At 54.4% G+C, this 26,167-nt stretch overlaps 1 long non-coding RNA gene and 1 other non-coding gene across 2 annotated transcripts in view; both read right to left on the minus strand.

Annotated features, from left to right (window-relative positions):
* The window catches only part of LOC114487537 (uncharacterized), a 37,442-nt gene extending 18,496 nt beyond the window's left edge, over nt 1-18,946 (minus strand). The window contains exons 1-2 of the long non-coding RNA XR_003682725.2: nt 18,843-18,946; nt 15,220-15,680 (exon numbers count right to left, since the gene is read on the minus strand). This is a non-coding gene — a long non-coding RNA (uncharacterized lncRNA). The remainder of the gene's footprint in view (nt 1-15,219; nt 15,681-18,842) is intronic.
* LOC112064868 (U6 spliceosomal RNA) lies at nt 9,195-9,298 on the minus strand. Its single transcript, XR_002891722.1, has one exon. It is a non-coding gene; the product is annotated as a U6 spliceosomal RNA (small nuclear RNA).
* Nucleotides 18,947-26,167: the final 7,221 nt, after the last annotated feature.

Below are 26,167 nucleotides of genomic sequence, written 5' to 3' on the forward strand. Positions count from 1 at the left end.
AGCCTGAGCCCCTCCCCCATCCACTCACAGGCCCCCACCTCCCCATGGCCCCACATATGCTGCCCTGCCCGGGGGACCAGCCCGACAGCCGGTCAGCGCAGCACAAATCAACCCGGACCCCGTCCCTTGAACGTACCCACCAGCTCACTCGATTTCTCTTCCCTCATCTCTGAAGGGGCGCTGGAGACCTCGTGCACAACCAGCAGGGAAGCAAGCCCACCACCTGCGGACAATCATACTCCGGCCTCCACCTCCGAACTGCTCAACTTTCTGCTCAGGGCGCATGCAGGTGGGGAGGGGGCGCAGGCTGGGGGTCCCAGCGGAGAGAGGACGAGCCCCGCTGACCACAGCCCAGGCCCAAGTGGGGCCGAGACCCTACCGTGACCAGGGCCCTGAATGCGGGTGGGGCCTGCCACAGGATGTGAAAAAGGTGCTGGGACTCCTGTGATTACACTCGCCAAGGGCTTCACGCTGCCCACCTGAGCCTCGTTGAGACGCCCACACACAAAGACTGCAGCCTCCACCTGTACTGCCCCAGTGGGGCTAGCTGGGCGGGGCCTCACACCCACGGAGCTGAGAGATGATGGTAAACAGGTGTGGCTCAAGCCGCCGAATTGTGGAAATCTGTTACACAGCCACAGAAATCTAATTCAGTCACAAAGGAAGCATCAGCGAGTTCCATGAAGTAGAAATGTTATAGAACTGATCATAATGCAATAAGACCACAAGTTGTTAAGTGTCAAAAAGCAGACAGAAAAAGACTTTCATGTGGAAAATTTTTTTTAAAACTATTAACTCTTGGATGAGTGGGGAAATACAACCGAAAGTATAGAATTTCTAAGAAAAACAATGACGTGAAAACACTACACATCAGAATCTATGAAATACATTTAAAGCACTAATCATAGAGCAATTCACAATATTAAACATTTTTATTTAAAAAGATGAAAAGTTAAATTCCCAGCCCAAACAAAGCTTAGAAAAAGAACTAAGTAAATCAATAAGAGCATAAGAGAGGAAATAATAAAAATGAGAAGAGGTATTACAGGGTAAAGAACAGAAAAAACATAATTATGATTAGTAAACCAAAATCCTAATTTTTAAATTAACAGAATAGGTCATCCATTAGTTAACTTAATTGACAAAAGAGAAGAAAACCAAAAAAAAAAGAAATAACAAGAGGAGGACTTCCCTGGTGGCACAGTGGTTAAGAATCTGCCTGCCAATGCAGGGGACACAGGTTCGAGCCCTGGTCCGGGAAGATCCCACCTGCCGTGGAGCAACTAAGCCTGTGCGCCACAACTACTGAGCCTGTGCTCTAGAGCCCACGAGGCACAACTACTGAGCCCACGTGCCACAACTACTGAAGCCCACACGCCTAGAGCTCACGTTCCACAGCAAAAGAAGCCACCGCAATGAGAAGCCCACACACCTCAACGAAGAGTAGCCCCTCCTCACCACAACTAGAGAAAGCCTGCACACAGCAATGAAGACCCAACACAGCCAAAAATAAAAATTAATTAATTAATTAATTTTTAAAAACCTGGCCCTGTTAGAGATGGAAAACTTAGACCTATTTCCATAGAAGAAATAAAGTTACCAGGAAACACTGAGGCCCCTGTCCCCCTAAAAAAGCAATAGGCACAGGTAATTTCACAGATAAATTCTACCAAATCTTTAAGGACCAGATGGTCTTTTTTTTTTTTTTTTTTTTTGGAGTACAGTTGCTTTACAACGTTGTGTTAGTTTCTGCTGTACAGCAAAGTGAATCAGCTATACATATACATATATCCCCTCTTTTTTGGATTTCCTTCCCATTTAGGTCACCACAGAGCAAGGGACCAGACGGTCTTAAAGCTTTACAAATTATCCCACAGCATTGAAGATGAGGGGAAAACTTTTATATTCTTTTTCTAAAGCAAGAAGAACATTGGTAACCTAACTATAATAAAGACAGTATGAAAGAAGACATTTACAAGCCAATATCACTTATGAATATTGATGCAAAAGCACTAACTAAAACATTGCCCATCAGAATACAACCCCATACAAGGAAAATAAGACACCACAGCCAAGGGGGATTTATCCCAAGACTCCAAAGTTGCTTCACTATCAGACATTCCAGACATAAAATTAACTATATTGACAGATTTCAGGAGAAAAATCATGATTCTCTCCATAGGTGCAAAAAAAGCCCTGACAAAATTTAATGCCCGTTCCTGATAAAAATATAAACAGTAAGGAAAATAGATATTGATAGATAGATACTTCTTCACATAACAAAATGTATATACCATTTCCTAAACCCATCACCCCCCTGAACAAGAGATGCTACTGTCAGCACTGTACAGAGGCATTAGCCACTGCAATCAGACAAGAAAAATCAGTGAGGATCATAAGAACTGGAAAAGAAATGAAACTTTCTCTATTTGCAGAGGCTATGATCATCTACCTGGAAAACCCTAGAGCAATGCCGTGCAATTAAACTTTTTGTGATGATGGAATGTTCCACATCCTCCATGTCCAAAACAGGACCCACCAGCCACATGCAGCTATTGGGCTTTGAAATAGGGCTCCTGTGACTGAGGAACCGAGTATTTGGTTTCATTTCATTTTATTTTATGTGCACATATATATATATATTTTTTTATCTTGGTTGCGTTGGGTCTTCATTGTTGTTCGTGGGCTTCCTCTAGTTGCAGCGAGCGGGGTCTACTCTTCACTGTGGTACTGTGGTGCATGGGTTTCTCACTGCAGTGGTTTTTCTTGTTGTGGAGCATGGGCTCTAGGCGCGTGGGCTTCCGTAGTTGTGGCATGTGGGCTCAGTAGTTGTGACTCACAGGCTCTAGAGCGCAGGCTCAGTAGTTGTGGCGCACGGCCTTAGTTGCTCCACAGCATGTGGGATCTTCCCGGACCAGGGCTCAAACCCGTGTCCCCTGCATTGGCAGGCGGATTCTTAACCACTGTGCCACCAGGGAAGTCCCTGCACATATATTTTTATCAGCAATGGGCATTAAATTTTGTCAGGGCTTTTTTTGCACCTATGGAGAGAATCATGTGATTTTTCTCCTGAAATCTGTCTATATAGTGAATTTTATGTATAGAATTTCTGATAGTGAAGCAACTTCGGAGTCTTGGGATAAATCCCCCTTGGTTGTGGTGTTTTATTTTCCTTATATAGGGTTGTATTCTCATGGCCAATGTTTTGGTTAGTGCTTTTGCATCAGTATTCAACAGCTACAAGTGACTATCACATTGGACAGCAGGTCTGGCCATAGAGAATCAATGGGGAAAATGGACTCAAACAATAAGCAAGTTCACAAAGGCATGAAATTATCACACAGAAATCCAGAGCTTCATGTCCACACAAAATAACTGGTACAGAAACCCCCATCAACATCAGACACCAAGAAGATGAAACACTTTGGAATTAACCTAACAAGTGTGCAAAAGTCATTATTGGGACAATTAAAGAAATGTGAGTACAAATTGCAGATTAGAGAACACCTAGTATTGTATCGAGGTTAACATCCTGATTTTGACTTATGCTTCAGTCATAGGAGAATGAACGCCCCATGTTTAGGATACACACCCCTGGAATATTTAGGGTTGAGGGGGGCACCATTATGCAACTTAATCTCTGAAGACAAACATAGGAGACATTGACTTTTGGGTGATCTGGGAGAAAGGAATGCAGGATTCACTGACCTATTTTTGCAACTTTTCTCTAAATGTGAGATCATTTCACAATAAAAAGTTAAAGAACTGAATTATAAATGCCACGCTCTATGACCTGGCACTTCCTTGCAGGAACTTGGGTCACACTTGTGCCTGTGAGCACAGCTTCTAAGAAGAGCTTCTCTGTTATGTCCAGACTTTCTACTACCGTCTAACATCACTAAATTATGTGCGTCCACACGGCGGCTCCTTACATCCACCAAAGAAGGGCCGGGCAGATGGAGACAACCCCACACAAAGACCACAGAAGGTGCAGAAGGGTGTGTGTGTGGAGGGCTCTGTGCACACAGAATGTCCCCAGGACACCGAGAAACGTGGGGTGGCCATCACTCGGGGAGGAACTCGGAGCACTGGGGTGGGGAAAAAATTCATGTTTCAGTACATATCCCTAAAAATTAAATATTTTAAAACTTAAATTTTTTTTTTTTTTTTTTGCGGTACGCGGGCCTCTCACCACCGCGGCCTCTCCCGTTGCGGAGCACAGGCTCCGGCCGCGCAGGCTCAGCAGCCATGGCTCACGGGCCCAGCCGTTCCGCGGCATGTGGGATCTTCCCGGACCGGGGCACGAACCCATGTCCCCCGCATCGGCAGGCAGACTCTCAACCACTGTGCCACCAGGGAAGCCCTTAAATAATTTTGATACTGTCAAATACAAGACGGTACAGCCAGAATCCTGCTATGGGCTGAATTGTGTCCCCAAAAATAGATGTTGACATCCTGACCCACAACATCTCAGAATGGGACCTTGTCTGGAAACAGGGTCTTTGCAGATGTAGTTAGTTACGATGAGGTCTTACTGGAGCAGGGCGGCCCTAATCCGCTAAGACTGGCGGCCTTCTAGGAGGAGGAGGCAAGACACAGCCATATGAAGACGGAGACGGATGGGGGATGCGTCCACAGGCCGGGACGCCAAGGGTTGCAGGCAGCACTAGAAGCTGGAAGAGGCAGGAGAAGCCTCCCCTGGAGCCTCAGAGGGAGCGGCCTGATCTGACTTCTGGCCTCCAGACAGTTAGGGGATGCACTTCTGTGGTTTGAAGCCCCAAGCCTGTGTGTTAGGCAGCCCTGGGAAAAGTAACACAGACCCTGAAAGCAAACAGGCCTGAGCCCAAGGTGCAAACATCAGCCCATGAGCCAGCCTGAAAGCTCCGGCCCAGGAGCAAGGACACCCCCTCCCTGGTCGGTCCCTGTCACAGGATGTAGACTTGGCCCCACCGCTGTAGCCAGAAACCACCTCCAGCTTGTCAAGTGCAAACGTGGGCTCTTTCAAATGCTAAATGGGATGCATAGGGGGCCCCCAAAAGGAAAAGAAATAATGGGCAAAGCAGGGCCCTAAAGCAGCTGTGAGGGGAGAGAAGGGACGGGAGGCAGACAGGAAGCGAGGACACGGCAGACAGGGGGTCTGCACACACTGTGCCGCGTCTGTGCGCCGCCCGAGGGGGTGGGGTCCAGACCAGAGAGCGGGGGGGGGACGGCGACAAAGAGCCCAGCAGAAAGTCTAGTGACCGCAGTGTCCCGCACAGGTAGGAACTCAGCCGCACTGACGTTTGCAGGGCGACCCCAGGTGACCAGCACTGCTAAGCAGAGTTGTGTCCAAGAGAGGACTTTGTCAGCCCCGGGTGTCACTGGGGGCGTCCACTCACCGGAGGAGCCAGGCAGGGCCCCGCTTCACGTGCAGATGCAGGAGCAGGTGCCGCGGCCAACACGCCTCACCCTGGTTCCACACATTAGTGTCTTAGCTGTGCCGACATGCTCACACACATACACACGTGTGCACACGCACACCCCAGCTTTGAGGAGCCCTTCTGCCTCCTTATTCACTTACTCCCAGACCAGCTTTGCCCTTTCTAGGTGGGACGGAACAAGGCAGGCGTCCTCACCAGGGACAGGAGCCACAGAGCAGGCATCCACGGCCGCAGGGGGAAGCGGTTACACGCGGAGGACTGAGAACAGAGACAAGTGCTCTGAGCAGCAAGACTGGGATTCCGCTGTTCGGTAGGGAGTCACTCACACACAGAGGCAGAAATTCGAGGAGGCTGTGGAGTTGGGTGGAATCGGGAGGCATATGGCTGTGAACTCAGTTTCAATCCGAGTGGCTACAGACCAAAGTGCACAAACGTGTGTGTGCACGTTCACGTGTTCCTTAGCTCCGTCCAAGAGCACCTGGAGTACCTTCCAAATCCTACCTCTCACTGAAAGGCACCAGGCTCTGCGGAGTGGCCACGTCCAGGGCTGGGCGGGGACAGTAGAGCCTGAACACCTTCAGTCCAGAGAGTAAGGATAGACCCACAAAGAGGAGCTCCCACCGGCCAAGGCCCAGACTCTGGGGCAGGAGCATGAAATAGGACATTGAATGAATGAATGAATGAATGAATGGAGAGTCCGACGAGGAGCAAGACCTTTGGAGTTCTAAGGTTACGGCGGGGGAAAGAGGCATGGCGGACATGGTACTGATGGACCATCACAGTGAACACTGCCAGAAACAAGCCACATGGAAATCACACCCTCCCAATCCTGCATAGGTGCAAACCCATGAACCCCGTCCTGAAGCAACATCAGACAGACCCAAACTGAGGTCCCCACGAGGCCATGGTCCCTGCTCTTCAAAAGCGGAAGGTCACCAAGTCCAGACAGAGGGGACGGAGATGTTCACATGCTGGCCTGTTCTCCAGGCCCACCATGCATCAAGACTGACACAGGGTCCACCCAGGTGGGCTTGGGGCACGCTGACTTGTCATAGCGTCTTCCCTTTCCAAAAGACCCTACAGCACAGATTAGCTTTTACGTTGAATTTGCTTTGGTTTTTCCCTAAGAACTTGGTGACCCTCCCTCGGCACAGAGACCGTCCCAGAATCCAGGGGGCAGGACCCAGAGGGAAGACCTCAAGGACTTTTTGCTCCAGGCAAGACTTCTGCTCTCAGAGGGTCTGCCTTCGCAGCAAGTTCCTCCCTCCCAGGGGTGCAGCTAGAGCCACAGCTCTGGGCCAGGGCCAGGGTCAGCTCTCGGCCAGGGCCAGGGTCAGCTCTCAGGGAGAAGGCCCTTCTTTCTCCCCGGCCATCTGACCTACCCAAAATGGGTACCCCTCACAGTGTTTTCTAGGAAGCCATCTCTCCATCCTCTAGCTGGTCCCCTGCGGCATCGAATGGGACCCCTGAGGCACTGTCACCCTCACTATGGCCAGGGGCAGGGGTGGGGGGGCGGGGGGGGGACAAGGAACCTGGTGTGCTTTCCGGGCCGGTGACAATGAAAGCAGACCTCCCCTAAACCCGATGGCCTGGTCAGCCCCTCTGCCTGTGGGGACTCACCCTGCGTGGCCCAGGCTGGGGCTCCAGGCAGCAGCGCCTGCTGGTGGGGCCGCAGCTCCTCCTCCAGAGTGTGCCCCCCAGGCCCATCCTGCCTGCTCCCCACAGCTGCCTGGTGCAAGCTCGCTGCTTCTCTTCTCTGTGTGTATTTTCTCTGGAGCCTGACCCATGGGCTTTTCTGCATTCTCTTTGAGATAAAAATCAAAAACAAATCTTTAAAGACCATCTCCAAAAACCACAGAATGGCTGGAATTAAATAAAAATAAAGCTTGTGGTTTTCCTTTCAGGAACTTCCTGCTTATCTGAAATGCACAGAGTCAGCAGCACCTCAGAGCCCGGATGGAGGTTCCCGGGGCCTCAGCCTTGGGATGGGGTCATCCCAGCAGGTGACTGGCCACCCTGTCCCGGTGTGCATCACGGGAGGGGGACAGCGGCCAGACCTGCTGGCCTAACGCCAATGTACACGTGTGTGCAGTCCACGTGGGGGCTGAAAAGTGTCCCCAGACATCCACATCCACCCTGATCTGTGCCCAGACTGTTCTGTGTTCTCTTATGAGATGGTCGGTCATGTGTGGGCACAGAAGAATAGCTCGGGAAGACAGTTTATTAGACTCAAGGGTCCTAGAGGTGAGGCCACACATGCAAGGCCATGGGGAAGCCCCCGAGTGGAAGCAGGAGCCGGGGGAGGCCTAGGAGAGCCTTTATCAGTTCCGGGGGCGCTGGGGTTGTCCCCAGCTGTCTGGTCCCTCTTCCTGTGTGATTAAGGGCAAGGGGGAATGTTGGCACCGTGTGTGAGAGGTGGATAAGGAGGTGGTATGGGGTCTGGAAGCAAGGTTTCTTAAGATGTCAAGACATCACAAGGTACAGAAAATTGTAAAACATGATGAATACAACCTGAATATCAGGTTATGACATTATTTGGAAACGGGGTCCTTGCAGACGTAATAAAGTGAAGGATCTTTAAGATGAGATCATCCTGGATCAGGGTGGCCCTCAATCCACCGACTGGAGTCCTGACAGAGGAGAAACCACACAAAGATGGAGGCAGAGGCTGGAGTGATGCGGCCACAGCCCAGGGACACCTGGTGCCCCAGAGGCTGGACAAGCCCAAAGGATCCTCCCCCTCCAGCCCCCAAGAGCCTCCAGAGGCAGCACAGCCCTGAGACACCTGAATCTCTGATAGGCTCCAGACTGCAAGAGAACCAGTGTTGTCTCAGGCCCCCAGTTGGTGGTGATTTGTTGTTCCCTGAATCCACGGTCCCAGAAACATTCCAAGGGATTCCGGCATCATCTTGAAACAGCCTTGAGAAACCAATAAAACTGTCCATTAAACTTTCCTTTCAGCTGCCAAGAGAGCACCTTTGGAATGACATTAAAATTTGGGGGCAGGAGGACGGAAAGGATGCTTTTTGGTGGGTGCTGTTAGTCTGCCGAAACTGGCACCACAGAAGGAGAATCGGGAGGTTTTCACCTGGAAAGCCTGTCGTTTATGACCGGGTCCTTCTGACCGCGTCCCGGACCACAGGTTCCTCCCAGGCTCCAGGTAACACATACTGGGATCCGCCCACGTCTGAATACAGCACAAAAATCTCCCTTGCTGCAAGTGGAGAGCTTTCCCACACAATTAATTTAAGATGCTGGGAAACATGGGAGCGAGGCATCTGAAACCTGCTCAAGATCTCTGCTGAATTCCACGTGGAATTTATGCGTATCTTCTGATCGCCAGGAATAGATCTATCATACTAACGACTGCAGTCCTTAACAGCACTCACACACATCTAGTGGCAAGTAACAGAACTGCAGGAACACAGGTGAAAAGGAGAATCTGGCAGCTTTAGAAGCAGTCTTGGCGCTCATCACAAAATTCCCACCTGTACTTGTCTCTCCCTACCCTGAAGATCACTCTCTTAGAATGTATATTCCACGCAGCCTTATCAGCCAGGAAGACTTTGTCATACTTTCTGATCCACAGTTAGTAGTGTGAAATAAAAATGTTTTATTTTTAGAAAATTTTCCAAATGCAAACCATAACAAAATTTAATGTGATTTTTCTTTCAGGCCATATTGTCTCAAAATCCTGACAGAGCCTCCTAGAGGTGGGGGCAGGGTACCCATCTGAAAATCACTCTTCTGGAAAAACTGACTTAATGATCTTGAAAAGATATGGACTGCTTCACGCACCTGCGTGTCATCCTTGCGCAGGGGCCGTGCTAATCTCTGTATCGTTCCAGTTTCAGTGCACGTGGTGCTGAAGCCAACACCATGTGGAATTTAAAGAAAACGACAACTCGCATGAATAACACCGATGTCCGCGCCCCCTGTAACCAACAACCGCCTTAGGGGGCTTCCCCAATGGTGTTTCATCAGCTCCTCCAGATCGATCTAAGTCTTAGATTTTTGTTGTGTGCTTTTTTTTTTTTTTTTTTTTTTTTGCTGTACGCGGGCCTCTCACCGCTGTGGCCTCTCCCACTGTGGAGCACAAGCTCCGGACGCGCAGACCCAGCGGCCATGGCTCATGGGCCCAGCCGCTCCGCGGCATGCGGGATCCTCCCGGACCGGGGCACGAACCCGTATCCTCTGCATCGGCAGGTGGACTCCCAACCACTGCGCCACCAGGGAAGCCCTAAGTCTTAGTTTTTGTGCAGAATAATCTTTCTTCCTTGTATTGATGCGGGAAGAAATAATAGTTGTTTTCACAATTCACCATCCATACACGGTAACAGAAGACAGTCGCCTATCAGAACACAGCTTTGCTAAAAGTGGCTGGTTGGGAGGCAAACTCCTAATTGTACTTGGACGGGACAGTGGGTTAACTTTGCCAAGAAGGAGAGTTTGGAAGAGAAAAGAAGAGACAGACAAGGAATCAGATTAATTTCTTTTGTGCAGCAAAATATTCTATCAGCTTACGGTTATAAAGTTCTAACAACTAACAAGCTTTACTGAAGACAAGGAAGAAACCACACTCTGGCCAACATGGAGCCCAAGGCCCAAAGCTGTCTTAGACTTGAAGAGATTGGCGCGAAAGCAAAGTCACTCATGAAACAAAAGCAGAGAGGCTCAAAGGGAGCTGCACACATCAGTATTTTCAACGAATAAACATCCACAGGCACCTGTTTGCTGGGAACCAAGAGAGAAGAGCAAAGACTTTAGAAAAAAGCAGGGAGTGAAGCGCAGGCCATGGGGACTAAAAGTCATCTAATTTTATCTGGCTTCTTTCCAACGGTAAAATCTAATCCATCATTTTCTCTGGGTGAAAGCTCTTAATGAAAATTTAGAGAGTGCAACTGAAATTTAGAATTCTCCGGGGATTCTGCTGGGAAGATGTCTAACAGCCACACAAAACTCATTGCAGCCAAACCTGCCAAGAGAACAGACCACGTGGGAAGCCGTGGGGCTGTACCGTGGCTCCCGGACCTCCGTGCCCCTCGCCACCACAGGAAACATCCTCCTCCTGCCGGGGAGGAGGAGGTGGCTCCTCCAAGACCCCAGTTTACAGCTCTCAGCTCGTGAAACCCTGTGGGAAGGGCCGGATGGAGAGAGGCGGCCTCTCAGCACCACACACTTGCACCCTTGACACCATCCCCCACTGTCCTCACTCGGACAGACGGGGAAGGAGTCTCGCTGGTCTCCCTCGTGCAACCATCACACCTGTCTAGTTCCAGACTTTTCCGTCACCCAAAAATGAAACCCCATACCCATTAGCAGTCACTTGCCACCCCCTCCCCCAGCCCCTGGCACCCGCTGATCTGTTTTCTGTCTCTCGATTTACCTGTTCTGGATGTTTCACACACAAGTGAACTCATGTCATGTATGTGGCCCTTTCTGTCTGGGCTCTTTCACTTAGAATAATGGTTTCAAGGTTCATCCACATTGTAGTGTGTCAGCACTTCATTCCTTTTTACAGCTGGATGATGCCCCCTTGTATGGATGACCACATTCTGTTTATCCATCATTCGTCAATGGACACGGGCTGTTTCCACCTTACGGCTGCAGTGACTGTGCAGGAATGACCATGGGCAGGCAGATATATGCTCAGGTGCCTGTTTTCAATTCTCTTGGGTGTGCACCCAGGAGTGGAGCTGCTGGGTCACCTGGTAACTCTGTGCGTAACCTTCTGAGGAACCTCCAGACTGTTTCCCACAGCGGCTACACTGTTTTACATCCCCACCAGTCATGCACGAGGGTTCCAATTTCTCCACATCTACGCCAGCACTTGTCATTTTGCATTTTTATTATAACCACCAGAGAGGGGGCAAATGGTATCTCGTGGTGGTTCTGATTTGCATTTTGCCAAGTATCTTTTCAGGTGCTTGTTGGCCATCTACCTATCTTCTCTGGGGAAGTGCATTTTTTAATGGGGTTGTCTTTCTCCTGTTTCCACTCGCCTTTCTGTAGCCCTGTATGTAGGAGGCTTGGGCGTGCAGGGTCCCGGTGTTCACGTGAGGCTTGCAGGGTCATCCAGCATGCCCTCCAGTACACAAGCTGTGACCTTTGGTCAATGTTTGGAAATAGGGGGAGGGGTGATCTCAGCCTTTTAATGATCTCCTGGGTGTTCCCTTGTTAAGGATCTTTGATCAAAGGACATTATCATCCAGTGTATTTTATATTTTATTTTCTCCTGGGAAGAAATGGATCTCAGTTATCCCAGAGCATAAGGAATGACCCAGAGGTCAGGTTGACACCTCAAGCCGAGTAACGTAAGACAGCAGCCAGGGCTTCCACACCATTGAAACCCAAGCCCACTGTCACCTTCAATCCCGGAGAGAGTTTGAAGAACCAAAATTCAACTGAAAAAGCCAGAAAACACGTAGCTACACCAGATGTCACCGTTAAGCTTACAATAGTGACAAATAATTTTTCTACCACTTCAAAGTTGTGTCACCACGTCCATTCCCTGCACCACGAGCTCAGTATCCCCTTAATTATCTGCCTTTGATAAACAGGCAATTCAGATTTGTTTCCACAAAAGCAGGGCCCACGTAAAATTCTCAACAGATGTACTCCAAGCACACGCGATGCTAGAGAGCCGTGTTAAAGCATTTTGCATCTTAACTCTCTTACGTTCTGGAGCGTCTTGCCCTGAAAAACCATCATGATTTAAGGGAGCTCCCCGAAATTCAGAAAATATGTTCTTCTGTATCTACATGAAAATACGGGTATGACCTCTCACACTTGCAACCTGAACATTAGGTTTCCAATGATAAACATTCAAAATCATCTCAGCAAATCTCCGCCCAGCACATCTGCACCTGGTTAGGGTGTGGCTTCCAGAAGGAGGGGCAGACGTCCTGCACGCAGGTTGCTCCCAGCTCCTCCTGAGGGCAGAGGTCACCAGAGCTGGCTGAGGCCCAGTGGCTCCTGTTGGCTCAGGTGATGGAGCCAATGGACTCGCTGTTCTCTCTGAGCGCCAAGGAGATGACAAGTTCAGGGTACGGTGGTAGCACACAGCAAATCCCCCTTTTGTTTCCTACGTGGGACATTTTGAACCGAATTTAAACCAAATACAGGAAAAAGCTAAAATTTTTTTCAGTTTTCTGACATGTGTAGCCCCCAAGACGATGACGCATCGCCCGCCCTGTAGAAGGCACGCCCCTCCCTTCTCTACAACCCTTGCCTGCCTTCGCTGGGACCTCTCTTCTCACTCACCTTCCTGCCTGACAGTGTCTGCCTAGGGAATCAAGCTCCATCTTCGCACTCATTCTGGTGAGCTTTTGAGCGTGATGTCACACGTGAGGGGAGGAGGGCAGTCCGGCTCCTGCCCTCACATCCCCATATGCCCCCTCCACTCCCGTCGCCTCAGCCCACCTCCATGTCTGGCCAAGTTACGGAGCCTCTGTGGTGAAGGAGGCTGTAGGGTAGGAAATACCTTTTCCTTTCCCCTCTCACGTTCAGTAACTGAGGTGTGTGGACTAAACTGACAACAGATTTAACAGAAGAAAAAAGTTCATTCCCATGCACATGGGAGCCAAGAAAAGTAGCTGGCTCAGTAAATGGTTTCAATTAGATGCTTATATACCTAATTTAATAGGGGAAAGGGAGCCGGGAGAAAAGCCTTTCTACAGGAAAAACAAGTCTCTATAGGAAAGACAAACGGGTATTAAGAGAACAATCGAAACATAAGAAGGTATGTAATAATGTCCCCGAGAAGGAACTTGGGATAGGATTTATTCACAGTATCCCCCCTGGGAACAGACAGAAGGAATTTACGGCAGCCTTATTTCCCAGAAGTTGCTCTTATTCAGATGAGGAACGCTCCAAAAAGGCCTCTTTCTGCATCTATTGATTCTCAAATGCCTTCAGCTCAAAATAAACCTCACGCCAAGGTGCTATATTTTGGCGTGGCATATCCTGATCCCGTTCAGGGCCCTTAACCACACGTCTGCCCTGTCACCCAGCGCTGACCAAGTCCCCGGGGTCAGCAGGACTCGCTGCTGCACAGGCTCCATCTGCTCTTTCCTCCAAGACCAGGCCCAGCAGATCTTTTTTTTTTGCGGTACGCGGGCCTCTCACTGTCGTGGCCTCTCCCGTCGCGGAGCACAGGCTCCGGACGCGCAGGCCCAGCGGCCACGGCTCACGGGCCCAGCCGCTCCGCGGCACGTGGGATCTTCCCGGACCGGGGCACGAACCCGGCTCAGCGGCCATGGCTCACGGGCCCAGCCGCCCCGCGGCACGTGGGATCTTCCCGGACCGGGGCACGAACCCGTGTCCCCTGCATCGGCAGGCGGACTCTCAACCACTGCGCCACCAGGGAAGCCCGGCCCAGCAGATCTTTTAAGGGCCACTCAATCTCCCACATGAGGGTGATTAGAACACCGAGTGAAGAAGGAACCAAGAAGGAAGTGTGGCCCCCACGGCAGCCTGGGAGCCCACAGTGGAGCAGAGGAGAGGAACCGTGTCAGGTCCTCACTCCAGGAAGCCGGGGACAGAGGTGAGGAAGCGGGTGGCCGGACATGCCAGAGCCTTCCCCAACCCAGGCCGAGCCAGTGGCCCACGGTCCACGATACCCTAAGTACAGGTCACAAGAACACCCTCTGACAGAGACCCTTCAGCTGGCTGCTTCCTGGAACCCTGGCTATACCGATGCTGCTGAGCGGCTTGGATAAGCGTCCTGCTCACACGCGCCGCCTCCCCGTCACCTCCAGCATCCCGTCTCTCCGGGGTTTACTCTTCCAGTGAAACCATGGTTGTGTTTAGAGCCTCTGATAAAGTTTTGCGACAATAACAAAAGACAAGATTTCTGTCCTGATACATCAGATATTCTTCCACTTGGAATAAGATGAATAAATTCCCCTCCCCTTCCAAAAAAAATAAAGACACAAACATTCTTAAATTCCTACACAAGACATGTGCTTGGAAATGCCTGAGACCGAAATATTTTGTCAATTCAGTATGTACTCGGGCATCAAAAAAGACCAAGCAGCGAGTCCTTTTATGATCCTCTAAATTATGTTTTGGCTTTTGAGTTTACACACATCTTGTTTGTTTTTACACGGGACCCACTATATTCCTTCATATGTTTTCTTTTCTAATATGAGAAAAACTAAGGAGATGAAATGGAATGTTATTACATTACAGTCCCACATGTTTCCACAGTCAAAGTCAGGTGGTTGGAAAGAATGGAGCTAGAACTGGTCTTATGGGATGGCGGTCTGGCATCCTCTCGATGAGTCCCAGCAGTTAGCAGTAGCTCCAGGACCTGGTTCAGTCAAGGCTGAAAGGTCCATCATCGTCATCATCACCATCATGATCATCATCACCACCATCATCATCATCACCACCATCATCACCACCATCATCATCATCACCACCATCATCACCACCATCATCATCATCACCACCATCATCACCACCATCATCATCATCGTCATCAGCACCATCATCAAAATCACCCTGGGGTGACACTTACACAGCACTGACCATTAGCCCCTTCCATGATTTAATTTATCTAATCCTCACACCCTGTGGGGTTAACCCCAGTTCACAAGTGAGGAAACGAGGGCACAGAGAAGTTGAAGCCACACAGCCAGGAGGGGACAACACCAGAATGTGAACCCCAGCAGTCTGGCTCCAAAATAAGGCCCATCCCTGAAACACCAGACCACTTGTGAGCCCAACTCCCAGGGCACAGAAGGCTCCTGGGAGCATGGTCAGCAGGGGGCCATCCTGCTTTCCTTTCTCTTACCTCCCTCTGTTTCTTACACAGTGAGCTCTGAGCTCTGCAGCAGTGAAATGGGGTAGCCTGTGTCATGCACAACCAAAGCACCTCTGACCCTCACTAGGGAGGGAGAAACGAGGCGTGCGGATATTGAAATGGGAAGGTCTGGCTGTTCACCCATGGCTGAAGCAATCCAGATGAGCCCGACTCAACACCTGGTTTGCTTTTCTGAAGACAAACAACAAAAAGTTCAATTTCTGGGGGACAGGGCTGGTTCTGTTTCTGCTTTAAATGCTAAGCAGATTCCTCGGCTGGGGAGGCCACGGGGCGAAGAGGTGCACACAGGTGGAGGGTCTGGAAGAAGCCGTGAGCCAACAGAAAAGAAGGGTCAGGAGACCGTCTCTCAAAGGCAGCGACCACATCCTGCTGCCCGGTTGGGGGCTGCCTCGGCGGGTCCTGCAGATGGGAAGACTGCCCATCAGCTGTGCCTGAGGGACAACAAGAAACAGAGGCTCATTAAGAACATTTATGAAAAGCCAGGAGCCTCGATCCTCACTCAGCATCCTCACTCATTAAGGACATGTCAGTGGAGAGTGGAGCCAAACATTCTTTTTCTAGGAAGGAAACAGGCTTTTCCACAAACCAGTTGTCACCAGGACAATGAGGGGTAAGGCCCAGACTGCCATACGGTTCCAGGCTGCTCCCACCCCAAGTGCTGGGAAGGTGACAGGGACAGCCTGGAGTGGGCCCCCCACCTCCCAATCCAGCCCAATCCACTCAGCCCAGAGTACCCGCCAGCCCCTACAGTCACCACCTCGTCAGTGCACACACCCCTGCTCCCATCACCCCTCCTGCCTGCTCCCTGTGGAGTCTGGCCCTCAGCAGGAGCTGGTCACCCATGACTAGCACCATCGGGGGCCTCAGAGCCTCAAGGGGATCCTGAGGGGCAAAGCAGGTGAAAGCAGTGGCTCAAGGCCCCGAGGCCAAAGTGAGGCCTCCCAGAAAAGCCAAAGGGGGAGTCTGAGGAGACGACAGCCTGAACTCACAATCCCATTAGCTCACCTGAGAGCAAGCCCAGCTGGGAGACAGCAGGCTGGTGGCCCACTGGATCCAGGGAACGTGGGCTGAGCTGGGAGGACATGTGCTCCCCAGACAGAGCTCAGCCACCAGGACCAAGGAGTCCCTCACCAAAGCAGAGCCTCGGCTCCCCCTGAGATGAGTCCTCAGACTGTAGGGGCCGCAGGGCTCCTCACCAGGTGCTCCCACCAGATGCTCAAGGGTATCGGGCGTCCATCTCCCTCAGCCCTGCTTTGCTGTTGCTGCTTCTATGACACCACATGCTCTCCTGGCCCTGGGCTGCCATCCCCTCAGGCTCTCGCCCCTTCCCTCTCTTTCTCCCTTTGAGGAGGACAGGAAGGACCCTGTTCAGTGCCTCCAGCCCCTCTCAATCTTAGGGGAGGGAAGCAGGACATACAGAAAGGTCATGGTCCGAGGAGCAGTCACCATCTCTCTGCCTAACTGTGAGAAAAACATCTGACAAACCCCAGTTGAGGAGCACCCTACGAAATCCTTGACCAGCACACCTCAGAATGGTCAAGGCCATCAACACTAAGCCAGAGACCCTATCCCAGAGGAGCCCAGGAGATGTGAGGACCACACATCACAGGGGCCTGGCACAGGAAGAGGATGCTACTTAACACTGTGTTGGCGTTGGTGCATAACTGTGATGAGCACACCTCACGAGCGCAGGGGTTAGTGATGGGGGGTGCGCAGGGCAGGGGACACACAGGGACTCTGTCCTTCCTGCTCAGTTTTTCTGTAAACCTAAATCTGCTCTAAAAAAGTTTTAATTAAGTCTGTAATTAATTTTTTTAAGTAGCAAGATGTCCCCACAATCACAGCAGCCCAGTCTCTCCATAGACCCCGAAAGGTGAAAGGACCAGGACCCTCACAATCACCCAGTCTCGGACACAGACGGTGTCCTCTGGGAATCTCAAATACCTGGGCCTCAGCAAGACTGACAGGCAGAGTAACCTTGATTACAAATCAGATTTCCACAAGCTCATTTCTCCTCATAAAATTATACTAACTATTTTATGACTGACCCTCCTTATCTTCAACAAAAGGAATCAAAAAGCAGCAAATCAATGGGGACAGAACACCAGAAAGGGCGTGAGTCAACCACACATGGTTCGCGAGGTGGGTCTAGGGTCATAGGGCTGCGAAGAACTATGTGTTCTCACCCCTGACCTCTTGAAAGGGTACAGTGGGATATTCCAGCGACCATGTACCTGACAGGCAAAGTCGGAACCGACTCAGCAGAAGCAGAGCCAAGAATGCAGCTCCTTTAAGAGATCTGCACAAACGTAAAATGATGGGAAAATAATGCTGTTTTTCTTTAAAACGTGACGCTTACATGTAGTGGATTTATTAAGGAGAGTTAAGGGGTCCTGAGACCGAATTTGAAAGCTAGGTCCGGCATTTGCAACGTAGGGAGGTGATTGCATGGGCCTGTGGCTCCACCTAGTGCCAGGCAGGGGACACGGGTGGGCCAGCCAGCTAACCGAGGCTGGAGCCGCCTGACACCACCACACAAAGTCGTGGCGATTCAGAAGGTGTCTTTTTGGGATTCGGGTGAATGTAACATGAAACTCTGTCCTGGCAGGGCTGCTGGGACCATTCTCCGAGATGCAGCTCCACAGACCTCGGCACAAGACCGGCTCAGAGCCTCCAGACACCACGGGGAGCACTCTCACCATGCCATTGACGCATTTGCCCGTTAGAGATGGACCCCCCAGAAGGTGGGACTTGGCTACCTGCACAACCCAGGCCCTGCCCAGGACAAGGCCAGGGGGCTCAAGGAGGGAGGGGCTGTGGAGGAACAAGGAGAGGCGGCCTCCAAGTTAGAATTCAGGGACTCACCAAGATAGGGTGGCAGTGGGGCCCCCCGTGGGTGTTGAGCAGCACCCCTAGCCTCCACCCCCCAGACGCCACAACTACTCCCAGTGGGAGCCGCCATCTACACCCTAGCAGACGGTGCTGGGGCAAGATTGGATGTGGATCCCAGGAGACCAGCTTCACAGGTGTGCAAAAGGTCACGGCTCCTTTGCTGTGCCTTGGTTCACCAAATTTTGTCTCCAACACGCCCCTCCCCCACCCTGCAAGCCTGCCCTACTCGCTGTCCAAGCCACAGGCCACCGGGACAGCGCCCAAGTCCTTAACTGACTCATGCTGGAATACAAGCTTTGTCCACTGTCACCTGTCTTCCCAGCCTGTAAGTTTTACACAAAACTGCCTGGTGTCCACTCCATGACACACCTCAAAACGCACCTGGAACAATAATTAAGTGGCTAGCTCAGGTTTCCAGAACAGCCCTTTAGGAGGGAGGGAGGGTGTCCCTGGAGAGGGGCAACGTGGGGAGGGGAGACTTGAGAGGGAGGACCTGAGGAAGGGTCCTGAGAGGGGGGGACCTGAGAGGAGGGACCTGAGACAGGGGACCTGAGAGGGGGGACATGGGTCAGGCAGAGGCACCCTGCCGGCTCTGTCGCCTGACTCTAACTAACATCGCCCCTTTTTTCACGGAGTCCCGCGGCCGGTCACGCGCACCAATGCCGCCGTGGGGGTGTCCGGCCCCCTCAAAGGTCACCTACCATAACTTGACAGGAGCCTGGGAAGCCAGATCAAGGGAACACCTGAGAGTCACAGACGTGACAACACCGGCTCCCTCCACGCCACACTTCCGCCCTGAGGACGCCATCGCCCGGTTCCAAGATGGCTGCGCCACGCACGACGTCGTACCACAGAGGCCCCGCCCCTCGGCCGGAGGGCGCCCTCTGAGCGCCCCGCCCCCTCCGCGCTTCGACCCGGAAGGGATCTCCCAAGGCTGCAGCGAGGTTCCAGTGCCACAGGCAGTTGAAAAAAGGGCAGCGGCGGGGATCGCGGACCTGCCCAGGGTTTGGCGGCCCGGAACCTCCTGCAGGGCCTTCCCTCGCGGAGCCGTACAGTATTTTCTTCATGATAAACACCCCACGTTAACACCAGCAAGAGCGCAGGAAACCTTTGTTTGGCTCAAGCTTTCCAGATAAATGGGCCGTCAGCCTCCGTGCTAGGAGTCCTCGCCCAGTAAGGACTTTTGATAACGACATCTGTCGCGCGGGGTTTCCTGCCGAAATCCCGGCCGTGAGGGGAAGCCCACTGACCCTGCTCTACGGTCCCGGCGGCCAAGCGGCCAGGGCCCCGCGGTGCGTGGGCTCCTCCCGAAGCCGAGTCCCAAGAGCAGATTCGTCCTGAGTGAACCCGAGCAGCGAGCCTGGCACACGCTGGGGCCGTGAGCGTGGGGAGGGCCCGGCGGGTGTGCCCTCGGCGCCGCTCCCGCCCGTCTCCACCCCGCGAGCTCCGCTGTCCAGGGCGCGCTCCCAAGGAGCTCCTTGCATGGATTCCCGTTGGCTTCGTCCTCTCCCGTGTCACATGACAGATGCTCCCCCTCCTCCCCGGGAGATTTCATTCCGGGGGTGGGAGGGGTGTCTAGATTCCTGTAACTCTAGTGTCTGCCTCTGAGGCTTCAAGTTCTGCACCCCATCTGGCCAGAGCAGTCTGCACAGACTGCATCCCGAGGTGGCAGACACGGCCCAGGGGAGGGAGCCCCACGGTGGACCTGGGAGGGGTGAACGTCCACAGTCCCCATGGAGACCTCACCCCCTGGCACAGGACGGGGGTTCTTAATGGGAAGAGAGCTTTGTGATAGTTGAGGGTGCCCATTCAGTCACTTGCACTGTGCAGTCACCAGAGCTTCTGATGAAATGAGCAGATGGCCAGGGATTCCAGATGTTTGAGGGAAGTCACTAAATAAAGGAGACAACACCCACAGAAGAGGGTGGGTCCTGGGCAAGCCCCAGAGCCTCAGTTTCCTGCTCAGCACAGGGGCCAGTTCATCAGACCTACCCTAGATGGCGAGTACTGCTGGACATTGTCCTTACCTTGGGAGGTGGCCCCTGCCTGACAGAGGTGTCTCCTCCCTTTGCTTTTGTGGAAAACCTCTGGGCACTGAAATTGTTTCTAGGAGGCCTCTTTCATCCACCCCCACGTGGTGGTCGTATTGCTTGGGACTAGAAGCACACGTGCTGAAGGTGCAAGTCCCACTGCGCTTGGCCACTGGCCCAAGGGCAGCAGGGGGGCGGGGGGGCGTGGCTGATAGGCTGGTCTGCACCTGTTTCCTCTGTGAGGCAGCAGAGGTGAACTGCTCCTGGAAGTGGCCCACTGCGCTGGGCCAGCCTTGCTCCACCTCGTCAGGGGGTGCGTGTGAGGGGTCAGCTGTGAGACAGAGTGCGGGGGGCCCTCCACACACCCGCAGCCCCACTCGCGTAGCTGCACGCTGCCGCTGTCCCCCCCCAACCCCCGTGCTCAGGTAGAATTCTCTGCAGTGCTGCACAGACCTGGGGGGTGCAAGTCAAGTGGGAAGGCTGAGAGCCACACCCAGGCCTTTGTGAGGACGCACTGGTGGCCCAATGTGTACGTCTGCCCCACTCACCCCCCTTCGTGGTGCATGGCCCTTTGGGGGTGCAGACCGGTAGACTCACCAGCAATGCACAGGACCACTGAGTGGCATCGGCCTCATCAGGAGGGGACCCCCTGGCCTGTGGGCACTGGAGTGTTTGGTGCTTAGGCGGGTGCAGGCCCTGGGCCTGTTACTGAGCCTCGGAGTCCCGAGATACAGACCATGTGCGTCTTCCTGTTCCACGTGCTGGCAGGAGCCAGCATCACAGGAGGACTGGAGCAGGCGGGGAAGGAGATGGAGTCACCTGTGGACCGCAGAGCTGTTAGAATAAACCACTTAACCAGAGTCACTTCCCTGAGACTTTATGACTCAGAGCTTGTGCCGACTAGAGCCCATGATTCCCTGGAATCATTTGTTGTATATTTTGCACACGAGTCTAACAGCTTAAATTATTTTTGAAAATCGTTTTCAAACATTCAAAGATTATCCAAGAACTACCTAGTTTTTTGTGAGCTCTGTTTAACTGGGTGAAATAAACCTTCTTTGGTATCTTCCAGTCCCCGTGTTCGCCTCTGCTGGTTTTGTTCCCAGGGACAGGAAACAAGTAGGCACATCCCCCGGGCCACTGTCACTGTGCCTCAGGAGGGGGTCAGCCTGTTGTAACCCCAAGGGTCCCACGCCCACCCTGGGACGGAGTGCTGGCAGGCCAGGCCCCTGCCAAGCCTGGGTCCTGCAGCGTGGAACACTTGTCTTTTAGTTTCCTCACTGGAGACCAGGCCAGTTGTATGTAGGGTCTGACCTCCCCAAGGTCTGAAGCAAAGCTGCAGACACGGGGGAGGTGGTCTCACTCAGGCCTCATCATGCCTGCATGTGGGGCCAGATCTGCCCAGGCAGGGCACTCCATTGCTGGGGCACCATGTGGAAGAGAGCCCTGGTCTCAGGAGGACCCTGAGCAGGGAGCTGACAGCAGCCTGGGTGGCGCTGGGTCGCCAGCATGCCCAGAAGGGACCAGGTGAGAGGCCGGCCTCAGCTCTGGCCCCTGCCCAGCAAGGCCACGGGTTGGAGTGGCATTTAGGACAGCACCAGGCTGCAGGTCCCATCTGGTGGGGGCGTTTCCTGCCCCTGCTCCCTGAGCCCTCCTTAGGGACCCTGCCCAGAATGGGTCAGAGCACCCCATACACACCACTGTCTGATTCTTCCTGAGCACTAAACCTAGCACAAGGGGGACCCTGCCTCAGGGTCTCACTGCACCTCCCCCCATGCCCGCCCTGTCCCCAGGAGCCCAGCCCACACCCCCGCCCCAGTCAGGAGCCCTGCAGGTGTGGGGCCTGGAGCAGCCGTTTCTAGGCCAGTCAGCAGCCCTGTTGGTTCTCACCAGCAGCCCAGTTAGTGGAGATAATTTCAGAAAGGCTGCTGGTCTCCCTGGATCTGCTCTGGGCAACTGCAAGGTGGCATAAGCTGGAGTATAAGCCGTCACTGCTTCTGGAGCGTCCTCCTCCCACCGCAAATCACTGGGCCTTTGCTCATTCCAGACCCACCCGGTACCCCTGGGGTGTCTAGGGTTCACAAGTCCAGCCTCCCAGGAAAGTGAGAAATAGGAGTTGCTGGGTCCCCCAACTCTCACCAAGGACGGGAGCTTCACAGGCTCACATGAGCAGACATGCGTCAGCTCGACCACCGCGTGGAGTTTGGGCCTCTGCCACATGGGGCCACCAGGGTCAGCACAGGGACCACTTCTGAACCCTGAGGGTCCACAGGGCAGTGGGTGTGACCAGCACTCATAGACAGGAAACAGCACCTCAGAGCAGGAGTGCAGACCCTGCGCCCCACACAGCTCCCTCCTGCGGGCCAAGCTCCCGCCATCCTGATGACATGACGATGCCCAGGTATGTTCAAGTGTCATCACTAAGGCCTGTGTGCAGCTCTAAGGCTGATTTCAGCTGTGGTCACAGTGGAGCTCTCTGATCCACTGATCCACGGAGGAGAGATCAAATAGCGCCCGCAATGCAGGCCCCGGAGCAGACCACAGGGGCCATGCCCTGCCGGGTCACACCAGGGCATCTCCCAGAGGATTCTCGGGACACTTTTGGGCCAGAACCTGGTCCTGGGTTCTCTGTTCTGCCCACATCCTCAAGGGAAAGGCGTGGGTGGTGGCAGGCCCTGGCTGGCCTGGATCTCAGTCTAAATCTTGAGCCAGTTCTGGGGGCTGACAACACCCTGCCCCGAGCCCCCACCCCTTGTGAGCTGGGCCCCCAGCCACAGGAGAGCCCCAGGTAGGCCAAGCAACACAGTGCACGCCCAGTCACAGGGCACCCAAGGGGCCAGGCAGGGGGGGTGGAGTGAGGCCAGCATTGCCAGCCATCTGCCCCGAGGAGGACGCTGGCACCCTTGGCTCTAAGGCCCCCAACCCCCATAAATCCATAATAAAAATAATCCCTACTTTTCCTAACATGCCCCAGTTCCAGAAGTGCCTCCTGATCCGTCATCACACTGATGTGCCAGAGGGGCCGGGGAGGCGCAGCTGACCTTGTTTTATGCGATCACAACAGGGAGGGCCCAGGAGCCCAAGGCAGGCAGGGAACACCCCCTACCCTGTCCTGCCTTCTGAGTGGGCGCAGAGTCAGCCAGGGGAGGCTGCAGGAGCACCTGCCGAGGGTCTGGCCCCGGCTGCCCTGGGGAGCTGTGGGGTGTGGCCTCCGAGGGGATTGGTTGGTGAGCTGGGCCCTGCCACCCACCATAGCTGCCCAGTCTGACTGCCTCCGGCCTGGGAATGCAGGGCAGGGGACGGAGCAGGAAGCAACTCCACCCAGGCCCAGGTGGCCTGGCCAGAACAGGCTCACACGGTGGCGGGTCAGCTCTGGGCCTATCAGTGGACACTGCTGAAGCCCCAGGGGGATGTAGCATCTTGACCCCATCCTTGCTATTCCCACCTGGCCTGGTGACTCCAGCCCATGAGAGGCAGCAGGGGCTGGGGCACAACCTAACCGCTGATGGTTTTTGGTGCTGCACAACGTGACAGCCCAGGAGCCCATCCAGCCCAGTGGGAGGACACGTCACCCAGGGCCAGAGCTGACCCCACACTGCTCCCGGATGCATCTGCCACCCCCAGGGGTTGGCAGAGTGTGCCTGATGAAGCCAGATCCCCAGGGTCAACCCAACCCTGAGGAGGGAGGGCAGAGAGTGGGGGCGGTGCCAGGGCCTGGCCCAGGTGGCAGGAGTGGGCGGGGCCACACACACTCCTGTGTGCCCGGCTCACTCGTCCATCACTTCGCCCTCGCCATCACTTGGCCCTTGTCATCTTTGCCCTAGCGGTCACCGTCCAAGGTAGGTCTGGTGAACTGGCCCCTTGTGCTGCGCAGGAAACCGAGGCCTGAGGCTCTGGGGCTTGCCCAGGTCCCATTGGGCTGACGTGGACCACCCTAACCCCCGAGGCACCCTTGCCTGTCCGTCTTCGGGCGAGGGCAGCCGCCCTGCGTGTCGCAACGGGCCAGCCTGACCGGTGGAGAGGACCCCTTTGTCCGCGGGCTGGCTGCGTGGGGAGCCGCGTCCGTGCGCGCCGCCCACAGTGCCCGCCGAGCCAGCGCCGTGAGCCGGGGCCGGGCGCGCGCAGGGCGGGCGGCGGCGGCTGCGCGCAGATAGAGCTGGCAGAGACGGGGGAGGGGGCTGCGGACCGGGCTACCACCGCCCCCAGCCTGGAGGCCCCCGCCCACGTGACTCTGAGAACCTGAGCCGCCGGGTGGGGTGCTGGAACTCGGGGTCTCTAGGAGGGAGCCCCTGCTCGCCCCCCTGGCTGCCCCTGAGAAGTCCCCCTACTCCCCTGGCTCTCACCCTCGCTCCTGGCTGACCCTCCCAGGAGCTCCCTCAACGGCCTGAGGCAAGAGAGGTCACACTCCTGGCAGGACCTGCCCACACTTCCCAGGTCAAGGAAGTCGGCTCTCTGGCTCCCAGCCTCAGTGATGAGGGCAGGGGATGGGGGACAGCAAGGGGCTCCCTGGACCCCTTGAGTGGGCTGCGGCAGGGGAGACAAGGAGCCACCTGCCCTCACTTGACCTCAGCTGGCCGGGTTTCCTGAGAGGTGTGAACCTGTGGCTGTGACGGGTGGGTGGGGTGGGTGGGGTGGGTGGGGTGGGGTGGGGGGGGGCCCACCCCTGGGTGGGCCCACCCCACCCCCACCACCCCCCTCCCCCCCTCAGAGACGGGGCCAGGGGGGGGTGGGGTGGGGGGGTGGGGTGGGGGTGGGGTGGGGTGGGCCCACCCCTGGGTGGGCCCACCCCACCCCCACCACCCCCCTCCCCCCCTCAGAGACGGGGCCAGGGGCTTGTAGGCAGGTCAGAGGAGACACTGGGCAGTGGGAGGCTGCAGGGGTTCCAAGTCTTGGACCAGCTGCTCAGCCTGGGACCCCAAAATCCCCAGCACTTGCCCCCAGCCCCCTGGCTAGAGATGCAAATAGCAGCCTCACCCTCCTGGCCCCTGGATTAACCTGCCCTCGGGGTGGGCTTTGCCCATGCAAAGCAGGGGGAGGCACGTGTGGGTATGGGTATGAGTGTGTGTGTCAGGGTCCCACCCCTGACATGATAGGTTTCTGCTACCGGGAGTGGAAAGTGGGTCTTGCAGGTAGAGAGTCAGGGGACCTGTCCTGTTCTGCTATCCCCCAGCACAGGGACATTACCCCACCTTCTCCAACCCAGAGGCCCAGCCTTGGTGAGGCTTTGCTGGTGGGTAGGGGTGGAAAGTTTTCCCTGCAGTTAATTAGCCCCATGGGAGGTGGGGGGCAGGCACGCGGGGCCTCATTAGTGGGGCCTCAGCTCCAGCCCTGTACCCTGGTGAGTGGCATGGGCTGTGGGGACCTCCCCAAGCAGTGAGCTGGTTATCAGTGTGATAGGGTGGGGCTCCCTCCCTCCCTTTGTTGGGGGGGTGGGAGGGGGCTCACCAGTGGGGAGGGAGCATCTGGAGGGTTATGGTAGACTGGCAGCCCCCTGGCTCTGTTGATTCCTCCCATACCTTCTAGCCCCAGGCTGGCCACTTCCGAAGCCCCAGATGCCATGGAGGAGTGGGATGTGCCCCAGATGAAGAAAGAGGTCGAGAACCTCAAGTACCAGCTGGCCTTCAAGAGGGAGATGTCATCCAAGACTATCCCTGAGTGAGTCCCCAGGACCCCATGGAGCCCTGGCCACACCCCACCCAAGGCCAGTCATGATTTGCATCTCATTTCCCTGTTCTATGCTCATTTGTATTAGCCAAGACCACACCCCCACACACTGCCATCAGGCAGCACTTCTGAGGGAGGGCAGGTGCCCTCGTGCTCACCCCACCCTTCCCACCCACAGGCTCCTCAAGTGGATTGAGGATGGGATCCCCAAGGACCCCTTCCTGAACCCTGACCTGATGAAGAACAACCCATGGGTGGAGAAGGGCAAGTGTGCCATCCTGTGAGGCCCCCACACCCCAGACTCACGCCTCCCTGTGAAGAGGACGACTCTG

The sequence above is a fragment of the Physeter macrocephalus genome, chromosome 14 (genome assembly GCF_002837175.3).
Source record: "Physeter macrocephalus isolate SW-GA chromosome 14, ASM283717v5, whole genome shotgun sequence".
In the NCBI taxonomy this organism is placed as follows: domain Eukaryota; kingdom Metazoa; phylum Chordata; class Mammalia; order Artiodactyla; family Physeteridae; genus Physeter; species Physeter macrocephalus.